Below are 22,904 nucleotides of genomic sequence, written 5' to 3' on the forward strand. Positions count from 1 at the left end.
GTGTTTGTTTGAAGTACTTCGAAAGAGTGTCAGTGCATCCCAATGTACTCGCTAAACAGCTAAAAATGCGACGTGATAGTGAAGTGAGTAGACTAAAACCTTTAACACCACCTGATCTGATTACTGAACATATGTAGACTTTAGAATAAGCTTTAGAATAAGACTAATTAATTAAGATAATATTTTATACAGAAGATTGCTTAATGAAGTGATTTTTTACATGCCATGTATATATAATATAGACATAAGAAATACCTATTGCCAATAGGGCAGATTGTGGATTCACGAAGAGTAATAAAAAAAAACATTTCTTAATAAAATTGTTGATTTTTTTCTAATTAAAATGTAACTCATAAAAATGACATAAATTCAGTCAGGAAAAGTAAATGCTTTTCTTACAATTAAATACCTACTAAATATAAAGAAAGATTAAGATTTATCAGAGAGAAAAAGGACTCTTTTTTCACTACCGAATGATCTTACGAAAATATAAATTTTTATATCTCATCTTAGCAGGACCACTAAATCAAAATACGTTTTTTCTTCGGGATATCTCCAGCGGTTTTAATCTCGGGCGGCGAGACGTATTACCGTCTAAATGAGCGGAAAGGATACAGAAACAAAAGTGATAAATAACGGTATATTCTATAGCGGTGCGTTTTGATAAGAACGAGCTCATAAATAAAATCTAATATTTCACTTCTGCGAACTAATGCCTTGGAGTATTGCTCGTGTTCCGACATTTTTTGATAAAACATTTATAGAAACGTTTTCCTTTCATCGTACTTTTCAACTGATGAGAATCACATTCATATATTCTATGAGCTCATATATCTTACTTATTATCTATATATCTTACTCTCACTCATAAGACCTAGATGATGGTAAAAGCAATGATGAATGCTTGGTTTGATATCAAATGTTAATATTAGATGAAGAGAATGACCTAAAATATCTCATATAAGAACAGACATATCACCCGTTATTTTCTCATCAATTTCTTGTTTCTATGGTAAGTTTTATCTCAATTGTAAATGTAACAATAGAAGTATATATTATAAAAATCCTTCAAATATGAAGTTTATTAATAAGTTCTTGTTTCAAAATGGCGTTTAGAAGAAAGAAAAATATTCCAGAAAGACAGTAGGCTTTTGGAAAAATGTAGTATTAATTTGAATTACAATATTAATTATATTATAATTAGTTTAATTAGCTATTCAAATGCAAATTTTATATTATTATTCCAAAACTTATTGAAGTAAAATCTGGAAGCAATATATGAAACTATATAACCAATGAATTACCATTTCGAACATTTAAATATATCATTAATAGAGATATAGCAGACAGTTCAGACAGAGTTTGAAAAGTAATAGGGAGAACTGTCAATTTCAGAATAATATGGCCAATTGGTTCTCGAATAGTTTAGCAAATTTCAGTGGAAACTGACGTGATCTAGCTGTTGTTAGAAACTCTACTATAATTATCGTGTAATTTTTACTGAATAGTAATATTTATTATAATTTAACAAATAATTGTCGTTTTTTGTCAAAAACTGTAATATACTATTTCGAAAATATACTGTATTGTATATAAGTAGACTTATTCAAGTATACGGAGAATCAATTCTCGTTTTATGAGTTAAAGCATTGCCAACAAATCACCACCATATATCTGAAAAGCTTCGACATGTCCATGATTACATTATGGATTTTTCATAAAGTTTCAATACTGGAATATTTTTCTTCATCTCGCCTTTCCCAGGAGCAGCCAACTGCATACGCTCGCATAGATAAACTCAAACAAGAATCCGCCTCCGTTCACCTTCAAGCCGTAAATCTTGTAAATTCGTTATATCAACTTTGACGCGCGTTTAAAAAAATTTAAAAACTTTTTTAACCTATTTACAGATATTATTAAAAATATATGTACAGTGGACATAACATTTTTTTATAGAGAACTATTATTACTCTAAATCCGAATTGTATATAAAAATATAAAAATAATTGTCCTCTTGTTTATAATAAACACATTTTTATTATCTATAATGAGTAGACATACATATAATAAGTAGTCTAGAAATAGTTATTAAGTTGTATCTTTACGTTACACTTATACTTAAGTATATTAATTTTTAGGTTTGGTCATAATTTGTCAGGATATGATTACAATTTTGTAATACTAGTGCAGAATAGCATTTAATTAAAACAATAATTGTGTATTACGTTTACATGTATTATACTATAGTCCATCTAGAATTATCATCAAAATTTATGAATTCAAAATATTGCAATCTTGTCGCATCAATTTGAACTTTTAGTTTTTTTTGGTTTTAACATATAACAAATTCTAACATAAATAAAAGAACGGAATAACTTTCTAATTTAACACTAATTACATCTAACACATATATTATCGAAGGACTTAAGCTACAATTGATTATAGAGCTTATATAGAGCCTAGCCTTGTTTACACCTCCTATGAGGAAAAGCTCTAGCGCGCTTTTAATATATGGAGGTCTAATTCACCTATATAACTTCATATCCCAGTAATATATTTAATTTTCATGGCAGAGTATATTCACCTTTTTAAATTTATTTCTTGTTTCCATCCATGTTCTTTGTCAAGCAATTTTATTATTAGTGTGATTGGCTTTATTCTCTTCTCTTATTGCCTGTGTACATTTTTGTTGCAAATTCTACCAATTTCCAGTATATCTTGTGATATATTCACTGTACTCGTCTTAATTTACTTACTATGTTATCTGTAAAAGAGTCAATATATGTTGTCTCATCATGCATTCGAATAAAGTGTTGACATACGTTATGAACAATTACTTGCATATCTATTGTTACAAATCTTACTGTTGCTTTTACTATCAGAATTACTGTTCAAGTAATATTTTTCATTCTAATCCGTCAAACCCTTCTTTTTCTATGCATGTGTTTTGTAGTTCATGGAGAGGAGATCGTATAAACTCGGGAAGGTGTTATTGTAGACAATGCTTTTTTATATAAGACCAAACTTTTCTTAGTTATGTCCATTATAATAATTTTTAAATATACCCATATCAATTCGAAGCTGTGAGTAATGCTCTGTGACCATATTCTTCTGGTATGTGATCTAATATATATCTTCATTCAGCCTTATTTCTAATTACATAAAACACTAACATTTAATTTATATCCATCGAGTAACATTTTGAAATAGTTCTCCTTCAAAAGGCTGTATAGTGCTGAGTTCAAATAAGCATTGTGCTAAAATGTTTGCGGTTTGCAACCTCTAATTATTGTCACTAACGTTTTGAAGAATTTTTCAGATATTTGACAACCATGTGAATTTATGTTTATGTTCAGTTCTTGATTAATACAAACCTATTTTCGAAAAATAAAAGCATAAAATGATGCTTTTATTTTATTTTACGTGTGAAACCGATACTTTTTTTATAATTGTCCGAATCCATTAAATATTTGACTGCTTTCTTGTATTTCAAACTGCTTCGTGCGAGAAATACTTACACGAGAGGAAAGGAACAAAATTGTACATCGAGTAAAGTTTTTTAGAAAAGAAACACCATTTTGTCGGTTTTTTCGCTTTTATTACACAGCTCGTTTCGACCTAGGAAAAGTCCAACAAAAACAGACTTACTATTTGAAAAGAAAATTCAATACATGGCAGTACATATATATATATATATATATATATATATATATATATATATATATATATATATATATATATATATATATATATATATATATATATGTACTATATAAATTTTAGCCTTATCATCTTCAGTGCGCTAATTTTTTAAACTTGATAAACAATTTTATTTTTGAAGACCTTCCAGTCTGTTTTGAACAAAACTTCAAATAAACTTCAGCTTTCACTAAAATATAATTGACGTTTTAATTAAATCTCGGAATCTGGAGTAAATTTATGGTACGTTATGTATCTCTCATAGCGTCAAAAGTATTTTTGAAGCAAAAATAAGGAATCTATTAAATTTCTTTAACAATGACGAAAAAAACTTTGACAGATGTGTAAATGTGCAGATAGTTTAAGCTTTTAGTCGGCAAAATACCTATATTACTGGATTGTTTGGTTAGATATTCTAATATTACGAATTGGTCAGTAATACAATTAAACTTAATGTTGTTATTATAAACGATTAGGTGAATATATATTAATTTCTGTTAATTATATTATGATCAATATTGTTTTTATTAAGTTGTATTAAAGAAAGTCACCAAATTCAAATAGAATTTTATAATTTTTAATCTGATGGCTTATTAATGAAGAAGTTTATGAATCTTATTTTCGAGAAGGTATTAATTTCTCAATAACATTTTCCATCATCGTATTTCTTCTTTCAACACATATTTGAACCACCTATATCAATATGCTATATTTGTAATACATATTTATATAAAATAACTCCAGAAAATTACGTTAAAATTGACTACGCCCGATGTTTATATTGATTTTTTTTTTCATTTAAAGGATACAACACCCTCCATTTTAAAACAAAACAATTTGATGAGCGACATAAAGCGAATGCTCCCTCAAGGATGAAAATAAGGGTTAAATAAGGTTCAATTATGTTCTGTTTAAAGGTGGAATTTATCGACTTTTTATGTTTTATGAAACGTTCAACCGGTATATTGGATATAAAAGGGCCGTTCTCTATTTCAACCAGAAAAACGTATTTTTTAGGGCCTTAAAATCGAAAATCGTTTCAAGAGCTATTTCAAATTTCAGGGTCTTTTGGTTTTAGCAGATACATACATAGAACAACATTATTTGTAGTATACTGATCGTGATTAAACAGAATTTTCAAAATAAAAATAATGAACAATAATGAACAGGAGAAACCCATACATTCACCATGATCTTGATATCAGTGAAGTTGATCAAATATAAATAGTACCGAAATATATGTAATAAAATAAACAAATTATGAGAGTTCGCATCTTCAACAATAAATTCATTATTAACATAACTATTATTTATTCATAGTAATACATTAAATAAAAAGTAATATAAGGGTTTAAATTATTTCAAAGACTGACAATTGTTAATAAACTTTGCAAAATTCTTTATACCTTATGAAAGATTTTGCGGAAACCCTAGAAATAAATGCCTCTATATTGTCTCTAATAAATTCTAAAATATATTTTTTAATATATCATGACATATTCATTAAATACTTTATTAGTATAGAGAATGATTATTTATGTCAAGGTATATCCGGATCTGGTAAAATACATATAAAATATGACTTTCACTTATGCTTTTCCGAAATAAAAAAATAATATAACTAATAAACGAACCCTTTTGTGATGATTTGAGCTTTAAAAAGATAGGTACATCAACAGTGACTGCAACAGGTGGTGAATTCGATCATTGTTTGATAGTATTTGTATAGATAGATATATATTTTCACCAAAAACTCAGGTAGGAACAATATTAGCCTTGTGAGATATTACGTTATTGTGATTCAATAGTTACAACCGTGACCTTGTTCTTTCACATTTATGTGAGGCTAATTCCTCCTTCAGATCAGATTCAGTGACATTATCTTCAGTTGAAGTTGCTGCTGGCCCAACAAAGCGAAGCTCATCTATATCACATCTGCTTTCTAATTGCTTTCTAAATTGTACCACTCAAATATACGTGCCTTTGATAAAGTAGGTAACAGCGTGACTTTATAATTGTAAATTGTTATTGCTTTAAATATTATAAAGTAAATAACTATAAATTAAATAATTATTTGTATAAAAAAATACTTAAAAATATAATATATAAATTTGCTGAATGTAATAATTACAATTTGCAATCTTGATTAACCTCCTCTTTTATAAATTTTTTATAAATACTTAATAAGATGCTATCCATATTATATGTGGCCATTTAAAAATTTTCCTATTTATATTTTCATCCACCATAACAAGCAATACTTGATTATTATTTTTCTTATTACATTGCCTTTGTTCACTTTGTTGTTAGATAATATAACATAACAGTAGAATCAAGAAAATATATATAACAAATCTTGCTTGTAATTTTACCACATATACACTTTGTTTTTTGTTTTTTTTTGTTATACACCCTTGTTCTTATCAGTATGAAGTTGAAGAATCAATTCGACCATATCAAAAGCATCTTCGGAGAAAGTACTTACTTCTATTTCTTTCTGGGCAACTGCTCATTCCAATATTTAACTTGTAGCCATGTATTTCTTTTCGACAAGTTAAAAAATAACCTGCAAATTTACAGAGATTATTTATTTCAATTCAATTATCAATGTAAATTTTAACGGAAAACTTATAATTAAAATTACAATTAGGAATTTCATCTAAGTTAAGCAATAATTTTCTACATTGGGTCAATACATATTGGGACACGTAGATTTGGTAAATATGAAATGAAAAGAATAAACCTTCCTATTCAAAAGCTTGTTGTCATTCTTTACGTTCGAAAATAGTTACTGGGTTAGAGCAGAATTTTTTGGTAAATAATTAATTTTATTTAAACCTTCATATCCTAGCAAATAAAACTTATTATGATTTTGCATTTAAACCAGTAACTGATTGATAGATGACGTTTAAATTCCATATCAACTTAGAAGACAGTTTCTCCAATTAAACGACACACAATTTCGACAATTCTTTTTCAAACTATCAATTCCGACACCTTTTTGATGGAATGTGTAAAATTATATATTTTTTTAGCAGACAGAAGAAAATGAGAGTTTTTATTATATTAATTTTTAGTTTTTAATTAATAATAGTTTTTATAATATTTATCATATTAATATTTTTTTTGTTTTCCTAAAAATAAAATAAACAAATTGCTTTAGAACAATTTTTATTAAAATAAATCCACGATATACTTCGTTTCGCGAGGCCTTATATGCTGTTTTTAATTTTCGTCTTTCGAGGAAAATTTATATAAGAATTTTTATAAGAATGGCGATCAAATTCAATTTTTCTCCTAAATTAATTGAAACAAACTTTGGAACTGAGTTTTAGCGATTTTAATGGCGTCTTGTGCGGTCTCGGAGAGAACAAAGACTAAATTTATTGCTTTAGAAAAATTTTCAAAAGCCTTTTGTATAAGGGGAGTAGTATATCAGGCGGACGGAGGAATTGTATGAGACGAAATAATATATTTTCGTATTTATTGAAAATAAAAAATTTGTATCGAGATTATTCTAATCTATTGTATGATAACTCATTCTTCTTGAATACAATGGAAATTTTGATCAAAAGACGAAGACAAAGATATTTCATTTATATATTTTGTTATAACATATTATTCTGACAGATATCTGGGAACTATATGTTTTTTCAACAGTCCATTATAATATTGATATTTAGTTCATTATGGTATCAGTAAATTTGTCTGTTTGTAAGAGGAAAGAAAATATCTACTTTTTCATCTTATCTTTTAGATTACAATAATTCAACAGCAATTATACATAGAATCTTTGTATTTATTATAGCTTTTTCGAAATACAGTTTAATTTGGTTTCCAAGATAAGCTTCAATTTTGATAAACACATTTTAATTTAAGTTAAACCTTTTCCGGTGTCTAGAACTGGTACTAGATGGTAGATCTGGACTATATAGTGTGTAAAACTTGAGTATAATTTTCATCAAAAACTATCGTAGCTACTGTATCAGTATCTACAAGACCTACTGTAACTTTAACTAAACCCCAGATTGTCATGAAATTTTGACTAGCAGCATTTGAAAGTTTGGAATATTAGCTTATGGTTAGAAGTAGAAGTGGAGATGTAGATTGGAAAATAGCGGAATTTGTATTAATGTAGCGACTTAATAGTGAAGTGTTATATCCTCAGTTTGTATCAATATTTCTTGAAGCCTAATAACAGATATCCCTACTTTAAAGCCTTCCTTCAACTCTAAAATACTTTAAAATCTACGCTGTATGTACGCTCTATCAATGTTTTTAATTTTTTATTAATTCCATCATACATTAAATATGCTTAATATAACCATGATTTACAATTTAATTTACTACTATTGTTTTATTGTACTTGTATCAAAACAGAAGCAAAAAGTTCCACAATCTGCCCAGAGGGCAATAAGAATGTTGTATTGTATGAACAATGAAATTGTATGTTTATATTGTATGAACAGGGCATGGCAAATTACTTCATTAAGTGACCTACTGTACAAAATACTATTTTAATTAATTAGTCATATATTAAAGCTAATTTTAAACTCTATATATGTCTAATAATCAGACCGGATGGTGTTTCGTTTTAGCCTACGCACCTCACTTTTCGCACATTTCGCTAATTAGCGAGTACATTGAGATGCCTGACACTATTTCGAAATACTTCACACAAAACTCGTTGAGTTATACTTGTTAATGATTCTGAATGAATATTACGTTGTATGACTTTATTTAAAACAAAGTATGGCAACATCGATAATGGCACGCAACACTTTATTTTGGAACCGTTGTATGATGGATATATTAGAATTGCTAACGGTTCCCCATAGTTGGATTCCATCTAAGTTCTATACCAAGATATTTAGCTTCCCCTTCTTGCGAGTGTTGACAATTGTTAGTATAGACTCTTGGATATGTTTTTCTACGCAGTGTGAAATTTATATTACTGGAGAGTACGTAATAAATACATAAATATATATTTCATAAGTTAAAAAGAAACAAACACTACATAAGTTAAACTTAAGAGTATAAGTATTATACTATACAATCTTGGTTCATTTTTCTGATTTCATTTGTGTTGCCCAGTAGCTGAAATGCTTCCATGTTACTGTGACTTCGAAACCTTATTTCATGTTTCAAAACGAAATATTGGATATTTTCGTAAATCCATTTGATTTCACAGTTCTTCGTTGACTAAGCTATAATATATAATTTTGTTTTGGTTGTTTTATATTTTTAATGGTAAAATCACGAAAATTGTCATTATTTATGATGTACGAATATACATTAATAATGTTTCTTTGTAGTTTGCTTTAAATTTTACATGATTAGGCTACTACGCTTATTGAAATTCATATGAAATTATATTGAAATAATGTAACGTAGGTCTGAGCATCGATCACCGTTTAATATCATTTATACAAAGAATTGAAACACCCGAAAATTATTCGTATTTGTTTATAATTTGGCATAAAAATATTAATGAAAAGTCGAAGTTTTGATTAATTATATTTAAATGGATTAAAACGAAATATTTCAAGACAGCGGTCTGAAAGCAAGTCATTAGCAATTAATTTTTCCGCAGAGATTCTTCTAACTTCAAATACAAACGAAATTTTGACAAAAGAACTGGCTACTGACAGATTTTACAGAAATTAAGTTGACGTAGGGAAGAGTCAACTTTTTCGACAAAGTTTTTAAGCTTGAAAAATAACACTTTTCCGTTATGGTTCTTCTCTTTACAAGATTAAGCGCATATATATATTTTGCACGATGAATTTCGAGAGATAACGCCGCAAAGAAGTAAAGCAGAGGATATTTAATGCGTGTTGACAAATATGAAAAAGTTTTCAGTTACGACGGTGTCGCCAACTTTTAGCTGTCTCCCGCAACTTTTCAGACGTCGAAGAATTAAAGTTTGGACGTTGATTTTTGCAGTTTAGATGACACCTAATCAGGCTCCGTTCTCGCCACTCTTGTTGCCTTAATAAAGTTTTGTCATTTTTATAAACAAACTTGGTTTTAGATAACGAAATTAATACATTAATTTAGTTATCTTTTCTTTTTTTTAAGAAAAACTTTATAAATTATCACTGGCTCATCATTAGTTTTAAAGATGTTTTTTTATTTCAATTTTTTTTGTGAAAAATCGGTATTTTACTCAAAGTATTGTTCATCAATTGCCGCTACTTTCTTACATATTTTAGGCAATTTACAGATTCCATCTCGAGGAACCTTATGAGACGTGCAGCGTTTTTCAGACAGGTCACTCATATATCGGAACAAGCAGTAATCCGAATGAGTAAAGCCCGGAGAATACGGCAGGTGGGGTAGCACTTTCCATTGTAATGTATCCAGCTATGTTTTCAATGTTTTGAACTATGATTCGTTCATACTATATATTCTAGATTGCTATAATTCAACAGCAATTAAATACAGGACCTCTCTGTATGTTATAGCTTTTTCATAAAACTGTATTTGCTTCCAAAATAAGCTTCAACTTTAGAACTGGAAGGCAGGTTGTTTGTATTGTATTTGTATTCTTTTTTATCAAAACTGCTGTCTACTCTAACAGTATATACAAGAACTACTGTAACTTTAATTAAAGGCCTTAAAGATTGTCATGAAATTTTGACACATATCATTTAGAGGTCAGGGCTAATAGCATATGTTTAGCAATGTAAGAAAGTAACGACATCTTGGTACTTAACAGTGATTTGTAAATCCTCAAATTATATCAACATGTCTTGAAACTTCAGTTGATATATCTACCCTAAAGTTTTCCTTGAACTCTAAAATATCTCTAAATGATTATTCACATATAGAAATCAATGGAGTATGGTTATCATAAGCCTCACAAAGCATTCGATGACCGACAGCCACCTTTTTCTTCAAATAGAAGTAACCATAATCTTCAAAAATTGACGCATATTGAAAAGCAAGCCTGTCAGTGAGATTTCACCATGAAGATGGCACAAATGTATCCACAATAACACCGTCTATCATAAATCCTTTATATTTAATGTATAGGCTAATATTATAAATATTTTTTGTTCGAATTATATTCTTCAAAATCAAATATAAATTTAAAATATTTTTCCAATGATAATAATGCATTAATTAGTTATATAGAGATCGGTGTTCAACTAAAAATAATGTGTAAACTAATTAGAATTAAATTTGATTTATTCGAAATACTCAAGCGATTAAATTTTCCTTTTTTTGAGCCATTAAAATCTGTGTAAATTTATGTTCCTAAAAATGTGTCCTATCTGCTATAGCAAAACGAATAGGGAGAGGCAGCGTCCCTAACTTGAACACCACACAGAAAAAAATAATTTTAATTTTATTGGAGATTTTCTAATTTTCTCTTGTGTTAAGTGTAATTTTTATGAGAAATTTGCTCTGGCCCTTTTAACGTCTTGATCGAAATGGGAGAATATGGAGATGTGGAGGACGGAAATTGCGAAACGGAGAAACTCGAGAAGTGATGGCTAATAATTTGAATTTCGTGATAAAATTTAGCCTTAATGTCACTTCCTTCCAACATAGGGAGGATCTGACGTTTTTCGGGATATCTTTTGATGTTAGTTAATTGAATTTACTTGCTTTCATTTGATATATTATTGAAATTGTCCTTAAATAGTTTAGCTTCAGCTTATATAACAAAAATCCAGCTAATTTAATCTGTAAAACGGGTTTTCTGTATTATTTTTGAAACTGCACATTTTTATTTTACACTATTACTCCTGTCATGTTATAAATAACGATACAGGTGTACTCGCTTCGGCGGTACATATACTAAAATTGAAATGATACAGAGAAGATTAGCATGACCTCTGCGTAAGGATGATATGTCAAATCGTGAAGCGTTCCACATTTTTGGCTCCAAATCTTGCTTCGGGCTTGGCAGTGCATTTGTGATGGATTACCGGGCATTCCGTTTCGCGCTTCCTGGACAGGGTTCGATCGTTAACCTCTTCGCGATATTCAAAATTTTATCCTACATCACTACAAAATCACTACAACAGGCTCTTTGAGTTAGAGCTGATTTTATCTGCGCGTTCCTTCCCTTCGTCACCATGTCCTAGCTTTGAATCGACTGAGATTGGGTCACTTTCGTTTCTCCAATGGTCACTTGATGACTTAAAGGCTGCCTGCCTACTGTGAGTTATGTCACCATGTCTTTATTTCAGTCTACCAAATACTGAGTGACTGATCTGTCCACGGCTGACCCAAATTAGAGCTATGTATCGGCTGCAAAATTTTAGAAATACCTCAGCAGAAGAAAATACGGACAGACTCCTCGAATTTTTATGAGAAATCGATTTTCTCCATAGAATATAGCCTATGCTGAATTAAGTGTGGCTGTCTAATCCGCCATTACCATTTCGGTATATGTGGGAATCTGTGCTGTCTGGTTAGAGCCTCAACTTCGTTATGATTTTGTTTGCAGTTTTATATTTGTGTCCATATTTAAATTGTATATATACTGTTTGTATTTTTAGCCTCCCTGTTTGTTTTATAAAATTTATTTATTTATTAATTTTTTATTTTATATGTACACTTTATGTCTGTCCCCGTCTTATATCAACACCGTACTCTTGTATAGTGCCGAAATGACGATTATCGCCAAAGCAACAACAAAAGATTTGGGTTTTGTTTGCAAATACAAGATTTTGTTTCAAAGTGGTTTAGATTGTGTGTCGTTATACCTAGGGCTGTTTCTGGCATTTTTTCGTTTTAAAATTATAAGGAGAGAAGATAAGACTCATCAGATATGCTTATAAGGAAAGATCAATTATTTAGCGACATAATCCGTTAATAAAATATTTATATCTTCTATAAAGTCTAGGATAAAATAATCTAGAAGGAAACATACTTTCCAAAGAGTGATAAACCTAACATACCTTTGGATATATTAGTGCATATTGCTATAATGTTTTTTATTATACATGTTTTGCGAATAATAAGTGTTAGTTTAATTTAGGCAAGATTTTATTTGTGTTTTTTATTAATTAATAAGGTTGTTAATATATTACTTAGAAGTACTATATAAAAAACCTTTTAAGGCTAAATCCTGGATAACTTTTTGCCTAACATGATGCTTCATCCAGGTACGTTCTTTCACATAGCTGTAGCAACATTTCAAACTAGTTCTATTTACTTGAAAATGCTTAGAAGCACTATGAAGTATAAACATATTTTCAATAATTTTAAGTCTCTATTTATAATAGATTCACAGTTAGCTCTACATTCGATTTGATAAATGTAGTCGAAGTATACTACTGTAAACTATGTTATTTTAAAATGATTGAATTATTATACCGTTACGGAACCAGCCAACCTTATGGTAGTTAATCACATTTTTTTGATTTCACTATGTTCACTTCTCTCCTAATAACACATTTATGCTAATTACATATAGTGAATATTTAGATTGTCATAATGGTAAATCCATATTTCATTATTTTACAATGAGGCATGACTAATTCGAAAACATTGAAACCATCCATCTTAGTGTTCGAACAGTCGAATTTGAACTTCAGTTTTTTGTTTTTCTTATAAACGACAATACTTTTTAAGCCAGAATCTCCGAATATCTGGCAAGAAATGTGAGAAATGGGATATTTAATGACACCCGACAAGTATGGAAAACTTTTCAGGAGCGTTGGTGTGCCGAACTCACACCAACTATAATCTGTTTCCTGTATTCTCGCTTGCTTTTGAGGCGCTGTAAAAGTTGCTGAATTTCATTTGACAATATAATAGGTATTCCCATTTATTATTGCAATAAATCTTCTCGCAAATGATTCTTGATAAAATATTCAAAGACAAACGTATTTCATACATCAAATAAACGATTTATTGATCTTAATATTACAAAATTTTGTTATTTTCCTAATGTGTTTTCACATTATTTTTTATTTTATGAATTCACCTTTAAATAGATGTGGAATAAATAATAACTAGAAAATATATGTTTATTTTATTTTGTATTTTCTTTTTTATCAGCTCATAAAATTAACAAAGCTATCAAGTAACTGATCTTCCTATTTCGCTGAGACACGTGTGTTTTCGCATGATATATGCTTTCTGTGTTTCAAAATATGAATTAGATAATGCATGTCATATCCCGATAATGTTCTATAATGTCTTATAAAGTCTGTTCATATGGTCACTTGTATTTTATTTCTGAATTTAAGAAAAACGTACAATCTTAAATATTAGAATATAAATCTAATATCCGCTTTAGTCGGATAAATATATTCAAAAAGAAACTAACTTTATATACTTTAAATTTATTAGAGAATATTATAATTCGCCAGTAAAATTTTGTAAAAACATTTTCCCTAAAACCGTTGTTTCAGAAAACAAGTTTTAGGGTCGGTTTTTTCTTTTTCTTTTTAAGAAAAGCTTTATTTTTATAATGAACTATCTTCTTAATACAATTTTTCTCGCAAAGTAGTTGAAATGAGTTTCGGCCTGAACTTTGTTTTACGAATTTATTTGCTGAGTTAGGAAAATGAAAACAATTACTTGGCTTATTTACGTCTCAACGTTTTACTACGAAATATGTTAATAAACTAAATGTACGTTGTCAAATTAAATTAAGCCAAGATTTTTTAAAATAATTATTTTTATTCACATAGTAATCCTTTGTGTATTTTAAAACTTCAGTTATTTTCTTTTAGCGACGGTCATTTAATTAATTGTTATCAAATTAATAAAAGCCATTTTGTAATTTTGCTAATGATAAAAATATAATGGTGAGTATTCACATGTATATACGGTATATTAATAACATGTTATATATATGTATATATATATATATATATATATATATATATATATATATATATATATATATATATATATATATTGCTATTCCCGAAAATGAAGAGTGGAACTTAAAGACCGTCGCAGAAGGCATCCTGTCTGACCTAGTAGATATATATATATATATATATATATATATATATAAAGAGTCAAATTCGATTAGCCGATAGCAATACTAATAACGCTAGTAATCAGACTAGGTCAAACAGGATGCCTTCTGCGACGATCTTTAATTTCCACTCGTCATACGAGTCTACTATTTATATTTCGCGAATAGCAAAAAAACAAATAGTTAAGCTGTGAATATATTTTGTTTTTCAAAATACGCCACGATGATCGATGCAGTTTTGCATACGCTTAAACCAATTTTCAAAGCATTTATTCCATTCCGAATGAGGTATCTTCAAAACATGCTTTTTGAGCGCTTCAATAGCTTCTTCGGGCGATGAAAATCGTTGACCACGCAGTTTATTCTTCACAGATAGAAACAAGAAGAAGTCATTGAGTGCCAAATCAGGGCTGTACGGCGGATTACCCATCAATTAGATGTTTTGAATGCTCAAATAGTCTCTTATTTGAGCCGATGTGTCATGATGAAGAACAATCCGGCGTCTCTTGTTTGTTTTCCTTATTTCACCGAAGACTTCTGGCAAACAAATGGTTGTGTATCAATTAGAAGTTACTGTTCTACGATCCTCTAGAGGCACTATTGCAATATGAACAGTTTTGCCTAAGAAACAGGCCACCATTTTCTTTGAACTGCTTCATGCGCAAACAACTTTTGTTGGATTTGGTTCATCTTGAAACATCCATACATTCGACTGCTGTTTACTTTCGTGCACATACGAATATATCCATGATTCGTCACCTGTCACGATTTTATAAACGTCTTTCGAAGCACCTCGATTGAATTTCTTAAGCATTACTTTGCACCAATCGACACGATCCCTTTTTTTTCTGGCACAACAGCCGATTTTGGACGATCTTCACGAAATTCATCGAACAGCGAACTACGACCATGATTGAATTCACTTAATCAGCGATACACGGTGGTTTTTGATGGAGCTTCATCGCCAAAAGTCAAATTAAGTTGATTGATGCACTCTTGTTGTGATACTCCAGGTCGAAAATCGTAAAAAATCATCGCACGAATATGTTCACGACTTAAATCCATTTTTTGTCAAGACGAAACTTTCAACTAAATTTGAAATAAACAAATAGCGTCCGTGCAACAAAATTTTCTGAGTACATATATCGTCAGAAATGCCAAACTTTACGATGGAACCGTCAGATGGACTCTTACAATAACAGTGTTGCCAATTCCGAAATATAAATAGAGACCCTCGTATAATAGGTACGCTTAATGTCTAGGATTGTGGTTCGAACCTCACGGTAAGCAGTAGGTGATGTCCAATTAAATCCATGTGGGCAAAGGGGACACTTTAATATATATTAATTATTGAAATTTTATTCAAAGTTGCTTTTAAAAAAAATGCTAAAACTGGTAACATCATGTTATCTAGAGCTTATTTTATTAACTAACTAATAACAAATAGTATGCAATAAAAATTCACATTATTTTCAGAGTCTGATTTGTAGTTTTTCCAGATTTCTTTAATATTTTAAAACTTCTTAACAGGGAAATGTGCTATATTTATACCCATATATCATAACTATTAACGTAAAATACCCTTGTTGGTAATAATATTATATAAAAAAAACCACACTAATCTTAACGTGTAATATTAGAGTTTAAATTTCCTTTCTTTTATCGTGGCATACATTTCCCAGAAACAGCGATAGAGGGTCGGGAAATATGGAAATTTAGTAGATGGAAATTTTGAAACGAGGGACGTTGGAAATGATGGCTAATGATTAGACATTCGAGAAGGGATTTAGTTTTAATGACAGCCTCTGTATTAGAGAACATATGGTTGGTATTACGAACGATAGTATATTAAAAGTTGATATCCTTCTATTGTCTCTAATAAAACTACTGATACACGTATTCAATTTTAAATTAGTTTGTACAGTGGTTTGTAATAAACTATAATTCCTTTTAATATAGCTTTAATTATTTTTAAGTATTTTACTATTCATAATGTCATAGTGTTATAGTTGAGCCGACATTTATTGTCTTTACTTCCAAGGTGTAAATATCAATATTTGTATGTAGTTTCAATGTGTTTTTGTTTTCTCTACATGTGTTAGATACGCGGATGTCTTTACTAGTCTCTTTATAACCTCAATAGATACGCACAGGGTCCAAAAGAAACCTCATAACATATTTATAAATAATAAGTTTACTGCACTTTTTTTCAATTTCAATAATTTAATTTCAATATTTATAATAATTTCTTTTTATTTGCATTTTATATTATGATATATTCTAAAGACATGCCTAAATGATTTGATTCATTGTTATAAACAATTCTCTACAACTATTAACATTTATTATAAGCATTCGTAATAATATATGTACTAATGGGATAATTTCATCACTTCGAGGGCTGAATCTGTCTGTAACAAAATCCAGTTTTACATATACAGTTTGATGTAAATTTTAATAGGACATATAATTAAAAATATTTAAGATGAAACAAAATTCGATAGATTTCCTAATACCATGCTATTTTATTTTTTTCCTGTATTTTCTAAAAAGTTTATGTTTTTTTCTATTAATAAGGAAAATTAGATATTAAAAAACGATTTTCAGTTACATAAACAATCAATATTTCTTTACTGACTCTTAGGATGAATAAAATCCAATTATGTTTTCTCTTATATACGCTTTTAGCATAGAAGAAATAAGATAATTTATTGAACAAACATAACCAAAGAATTCTCCAGCATCCTTATTTTTAATTTTAAAAAGGTAAACATTGAGCGAGTCGAAAAAAATCCTGATATCGAAAAAAATCGCTGCCTTATAACTAGATTTATAATAATGCTTGTATTAGATTAATAATAATTTAATTTCTAATATTATATTTATATGTCAGTATTTTTTACTGTACAGTTTATTTGCAACACCCCTGCAATGTCCATCACCGCTTTGTGTTGATTTAGTGTTCCTTGGGTTCGTTTAATATTAACGAATATAACACCTCACATTTATTACATCGTAACACATAACCAATACTGTTATAATATATTTAGGAGCAATATTATAAAGAAAACATTATTGGGTATTTTTTTCAAATAATTATTATACTATAAATCTCTTATTGATATCAGTTTATTGCTTTTTTCCGGTTATGAAAAACATTCTTTAAAAGTAACCGACATCATTCATCAACAATAATTCTATTTATACATAACAAAATAATTTAATAAGCATTACAGCATTACATTACTTTTGAATATAAGAAAAGTTATTTCACTAAAATGGCAACTTATATATGAAATGTTGAAATGCAATGGAATTTTGACAAGTATCATTGATGTCGCATACTTACAAGGAAGTAATAATGGAAAACAAGAGGTATCTTGGTACTGTACGGTGTTTATATTATTTTTTTCTTTTCCTTGTAGATGCATAATTTAAAATATTTAAAATTTTCTAAATACAATATGTTACTGAGATAATCAGTTTTGATAAAATATATATTAATCTTAAGTAAAAATTGTTAATTCGTACTAACGATTTATTTACTGTTGAATATTTAATACATAAATACACCAATTATTCCCTTATCATCATATGCCTTTAACTGCGAGCTAGGGTGGATAATAAGGCAATTTGGGAGATGGAAATTTCGAAATTAAGGACGCCTAAAACGATGTCTGATGATTAGACTCTAGAGATAGAATCTAGTTTTAGCGTCAGTCTTCGTATATGTGTACATATGGTTCATGTTATATAAGATGGTGTACTAAAAGTAGTCGATATTTATAACTATGATATTATAAACTGGCGATATAGGCAGTTCCAGGTTAACCTAATAGTAATTTATATTAATGGATATCTGATATTGTATTTATATGCTTACAATGTTGGGAAAATTTCAATAAATTTATTTATGTAATTCATACATTACATTCTTTGTCATTCAACCTTTATTTATAATGCATTATTATCATTGATTTTAACTTTTTAACTTGTTAACAATGTTAACTTGTGATGAATGAATGTTTGGAATTATACGAAATCAAATATGGACTTTTTACAATGACTATTTTACAGAATATATCCTCTAATAACAGAATAATTGTTTTATTTAAGAAACAATATTTGAATTTATTTTATATAATATGTTATTGTAAACGTAACTTCGGTTTTTTATGAATAAAATTATGGACTTTCTATTTTCAAGGCTTTTGACTGAACAATTGAATATTCTACGAATATTTACCTTGTCATCTATATTACTAGCTATAGTATGGCTTCACTATTTTTTCTCCTATCTAGTCTGTATCCAAATGACACTAAATGATCTAAATATTTTAAAACCAAGTTATTAGTAGTTAATTGAGAATTTTCTACTAAACTAGTTATCGCCAATAAACTCCTTTTAACGCATTTGTAGGTGTTACGGATTCCCTTCCAGATTTTGATAGTTTTGTTGAAACTTAATATATATATTTTTAATAAATTAATTAGTATTTTAATTTTTGATTCTAAATAACTTTTCCCAATATTTTTCTTTAATTCTCATTCCTAGTTCGATTTGTGTTTCGTATTGAGAGTTTTAATTATTGATTTCAATTTGGTAACTGGGAATTTCTTGGAAACAAGGAATAAATGTATTTTTTGTTGAAGTATACCGTTTTCGCATCAGTACGTTTACTGTTTAATTTAAACTAATTATCTAACAATCAGCTACAACTGTTTGGCTGTTTTTTGGATAAAGTGTTACTTTTGTTAATTCATTGATATTGTGACTTTATTTAAAATTAAGATGTTTACATAACATTTAATTATATTAAACTATAAAAAATATATAAAAATATAAAAAATATTCGTCAAATAAGACCCTACTAAAAATTTTAATCTTCATTTACCATACTTTCTTTTACATCATCGCATCTCACTAACAGCGACATAGGGTACGAAAATATGGAAATTTGTAAGATGGGAATGACGAGCGTTGAAAATGATGGCTAATGATTAGACTTTCGAGATGGGGTTTAGTTTTAATGGAACCCTCTGTACAACCGAACGTATGGTTAGCATTACGCCACGATAGTATATTAAAACTTTTTAGTACTGCTGTCGCCCCTTTAACAAACCTGTTAATAGAAACTAATGCCGGTTCAAAATGGTTTTATAGCTCTAATTGGGGTAACCTAGGATTTCGTTTCAAATTGGAATCATATAGACACACAAGCGCTTTATTATACATCTTACACAATAAGTTTAATACCGTTAACTGGAATCAGTAATTGTTCCGTGAACCCCCAATCATTTTAGACCATTTGTTGAGTTGTATTTAACAATTTACGAGTATGTGAGATATGGAAATATATTACCACGTAGAATCATAGGTGAACTGTACGAGAAAATATAAAAGTTAGGCGTTAAAAAATATTAAAAAGTAATATAGGCCCTACTAGAATATTCCATTAGATTTGTTGGTCCCCTATAATTGAAGAATAAAAACCTAACATACCCATATTGGAATTATTATAATGGTTTCATTTTGAATCATAAAATTAAATAAATAAACACGCATTAAAAGGGACATTTTTAAACACAGATGTTACTTTTCCCACTTTTATGAGTTTACATAATACTACTGTATATAAAAAACTGATGTTCTGCTCTATATGTTTCTTTTTACTATATGCGTTTGTTTAATGTTCAATTGGTCAATGCAAATATTCAAGGAAAATGAATTCAACACCTGAAATTTCTAGGCTAAAATTTTTATCAAATGGTTTCCTTGAGCGTTTTTTAAACATAAACCACAAAAAGTGATCGGATTTTCGGAAAGTCGGATTTTTCTTCCTCTCTGAAGGGAGTTTGCAGACAGAACTTCTCCTTTCAAATATTTGGCATCGCCTAGCCAGTGCAGACTCCAAAACTATTTTTGAAGCTTATGTCTTCTTCCTCTTCACCAGAATTGCCTCATTTCGTCTCATTTCAGAGTTTGGTCTGGGTCCATTAAATTTTTCACTTTTTTATAAAATTTATCTGATCCCAAGTACCGAGATAATTTTGGTATCCAGTTTTATTAAACTGTTAAAAAAAGACTGCTACATATTTTAAAGAATTTCGTAGATTTTTTCAACGATTATCAACTAGGACAACGTTTTTGCAAATACTTCGGGCAAAGATTTTGTGACACCGGAATTTGTTTACACATCACCATAAATACTACATAATTTTCGATGAGTCTGCTCTGTATTTGTATTTTTCGGATATAAAAAAGCAAATTTATCTGTCAAAAAGCATCTATTTTAAAAAATTTAAATTTGAAATAATTTTTGACTGATTAATCCAGTTATATATGTTTATGATTATTGTATAATGTCCTTGGAGTATTTTAGTATTACTACAAATATTTTACTATAAAGTCTCCTTCCTTTCTTCTATAAAAAAGTATATGAAGTACTCTGTCGTTATATTTAAAAAATTAAAGCTATACCGGCGTGTTCTTTGAATAGTTCATAATAAGTCGAGATAAAAAAGGATTTTTAGAAGCCTAATGATAGTCCGATAGAGAATTTTTTTAATCATTTTAATTTTGAAAATAATATAAAAAATATTTTTTGGTACATGATAGATAATGAAAAAATTGTCAAAGATGCATTTAATTAATTCTACATACTGTGTTGAAGGATAATCTATTCAGGTAGATTTATAAAGTCTCTTAGGAAAGCGAAATCTTCCTTTTGATGTAGAACTTTTGCGACGACATTTTCAATTAACTCAATATTGGGGTTAAGTAGGAGAAAATAAACGCAATCAAGATGTACCTAGGCTCGATTTATTTCTTCCTCCACACGGTCAACATCAGTACTAACACTAAATAATAAGTATCCACCAATTCCGTTGAAAATACCGTACTTCAAGACAAATAACCTATTTTCCTTATTAAGCCACATAGATAATTGTGCATAAGTTTGTTCTTTAATAGAGAAGATTTAATACTCCAAAATGAACTAATAATGTATATAAATGAATTAAATGTGTCAAGGAATGATATTATATTTTTATCGATAATATGACAAATTTATTATTGTATCATATCATTTGCGATATTTATATAGTTCCAAGAATATATTTATACACAAATATATATTTCATCAGTAACGATATAAATTTAAAATAATTAGAACTACAGATTTTTGAAAATTGTTAATTAATTTTGATTATTTTATCGTAAATTTGTCGATGAAACCATGACGTTTGCATACTAAATATTTTTCACAACCACATACTCTTTTATATGATAATATCAGAAAAATATAGTTCATAATTCCCATTTAAAAACTGTGTCACAAGTGACATCGAATTAATTTTTTAATTATGGAGGGATGAACGTAACCTAGTTAAAGCATACCAATTATTATGACTTGTTGGATATTTCCTAGCGTTTGCCCTAAAGTGACTTATCTCGATTCGTCATATTAGCGGTTTCACAAAGGTTATTTTCGGTTTATCAATTTCTGGAGTGGCCTGCGGAGATTAGCAGTCCTATTTCGATCTCTCGATTTGTGTTAAAAGGCCCTCGACAGGCACTTGAACGATAATTTGGCCCGATAAGCCATTTGGCTTTTAAGTGTATTGACCAGGCCCGCTGCGCTGTAAAATGACCACTATTCGGCCAACAGGTCGAATTATCTCTCTTTGTAGATCACGTCGTAACGATGAAACGTTCCGCTTTTAACGGAAACTCTTTTTTAATTCTATTTTACTGATTCATTTACCACATTTTAGATAATTAAATTGTTTTATCTTTAAATTAAAGATCATTTAAAAACATTTTGAATTATGCGTTTTAAATTCCAGGCTTTTCCAACCTGCCAGTTCACTTGATTTTTAAGGTCCTAAAACCATCCTAACCTAAAACAAAATCACTTTAAAATAGCCGGTAGTGTCTCAAATATTCTATACTCCATAATACTTCATAAAATATGTTACTTTTCGAAATATACGTTTTATAAGATCACACTCTTATGCGTGTATCTCTATTCTATATATCTTGTTTGACGAAAGACTACTTAGTATACAAATCTATCCAAAATAATATAATTTAATATAAAGATTAAATATTTAATTATTTCTTACATTTTATGATTATTAATACCTTTAGGAAAAGTAAATATTAATATTTTTTAGTAGGTAATTATACTAATAATAAGTAGGAAGAAAAAATCATCATATTACTACATATTTATTACATTAATTA

General features: G+C 28.8%; 1 protein-coding gene and 1 non-coding gene across 2 annotated transcripts in view; both read left to right on the top strand.

The window, feature by feature from the left end:
• Nucleotides 1–22,904, top strand: part of CadN (neural cadherin) — a 953,627-nt gene that overhangs the window by 519,885 nt on the left and 410,838 nt on the right. The gene's annotated exons all lie outside the window — the stretch shown is intronic.
• LOC143203295 (U6 spliceosomal RNA) lies at nucleotides 11,485–11,591 on the top strand. The gene has a single exon (XR_013007318.1). It is a non-coding gene; the product is annotated as a U6 spliceosomal RNA (small nuclear RNA).

The sequence above is a fragment of the Rhynchophorus ferrugineus genome, unplaced genomic scaffold (genome assembly GCF_030347505.1).
Source record: "Rhynchophorus ferrugineus isolate W39M unplaced genomic scaffold, kcgeb_rfMv2 rfM9, whole genome shotgun sequence".
Classification (NCBI taxonomy): domain Eukaryota; kingdom Metazoa; phylum Arthropoda; class Insecta; order Coleoptera; family Curculionidae; genus Rhynchophorus; species Rhynchophorus ferrugineus.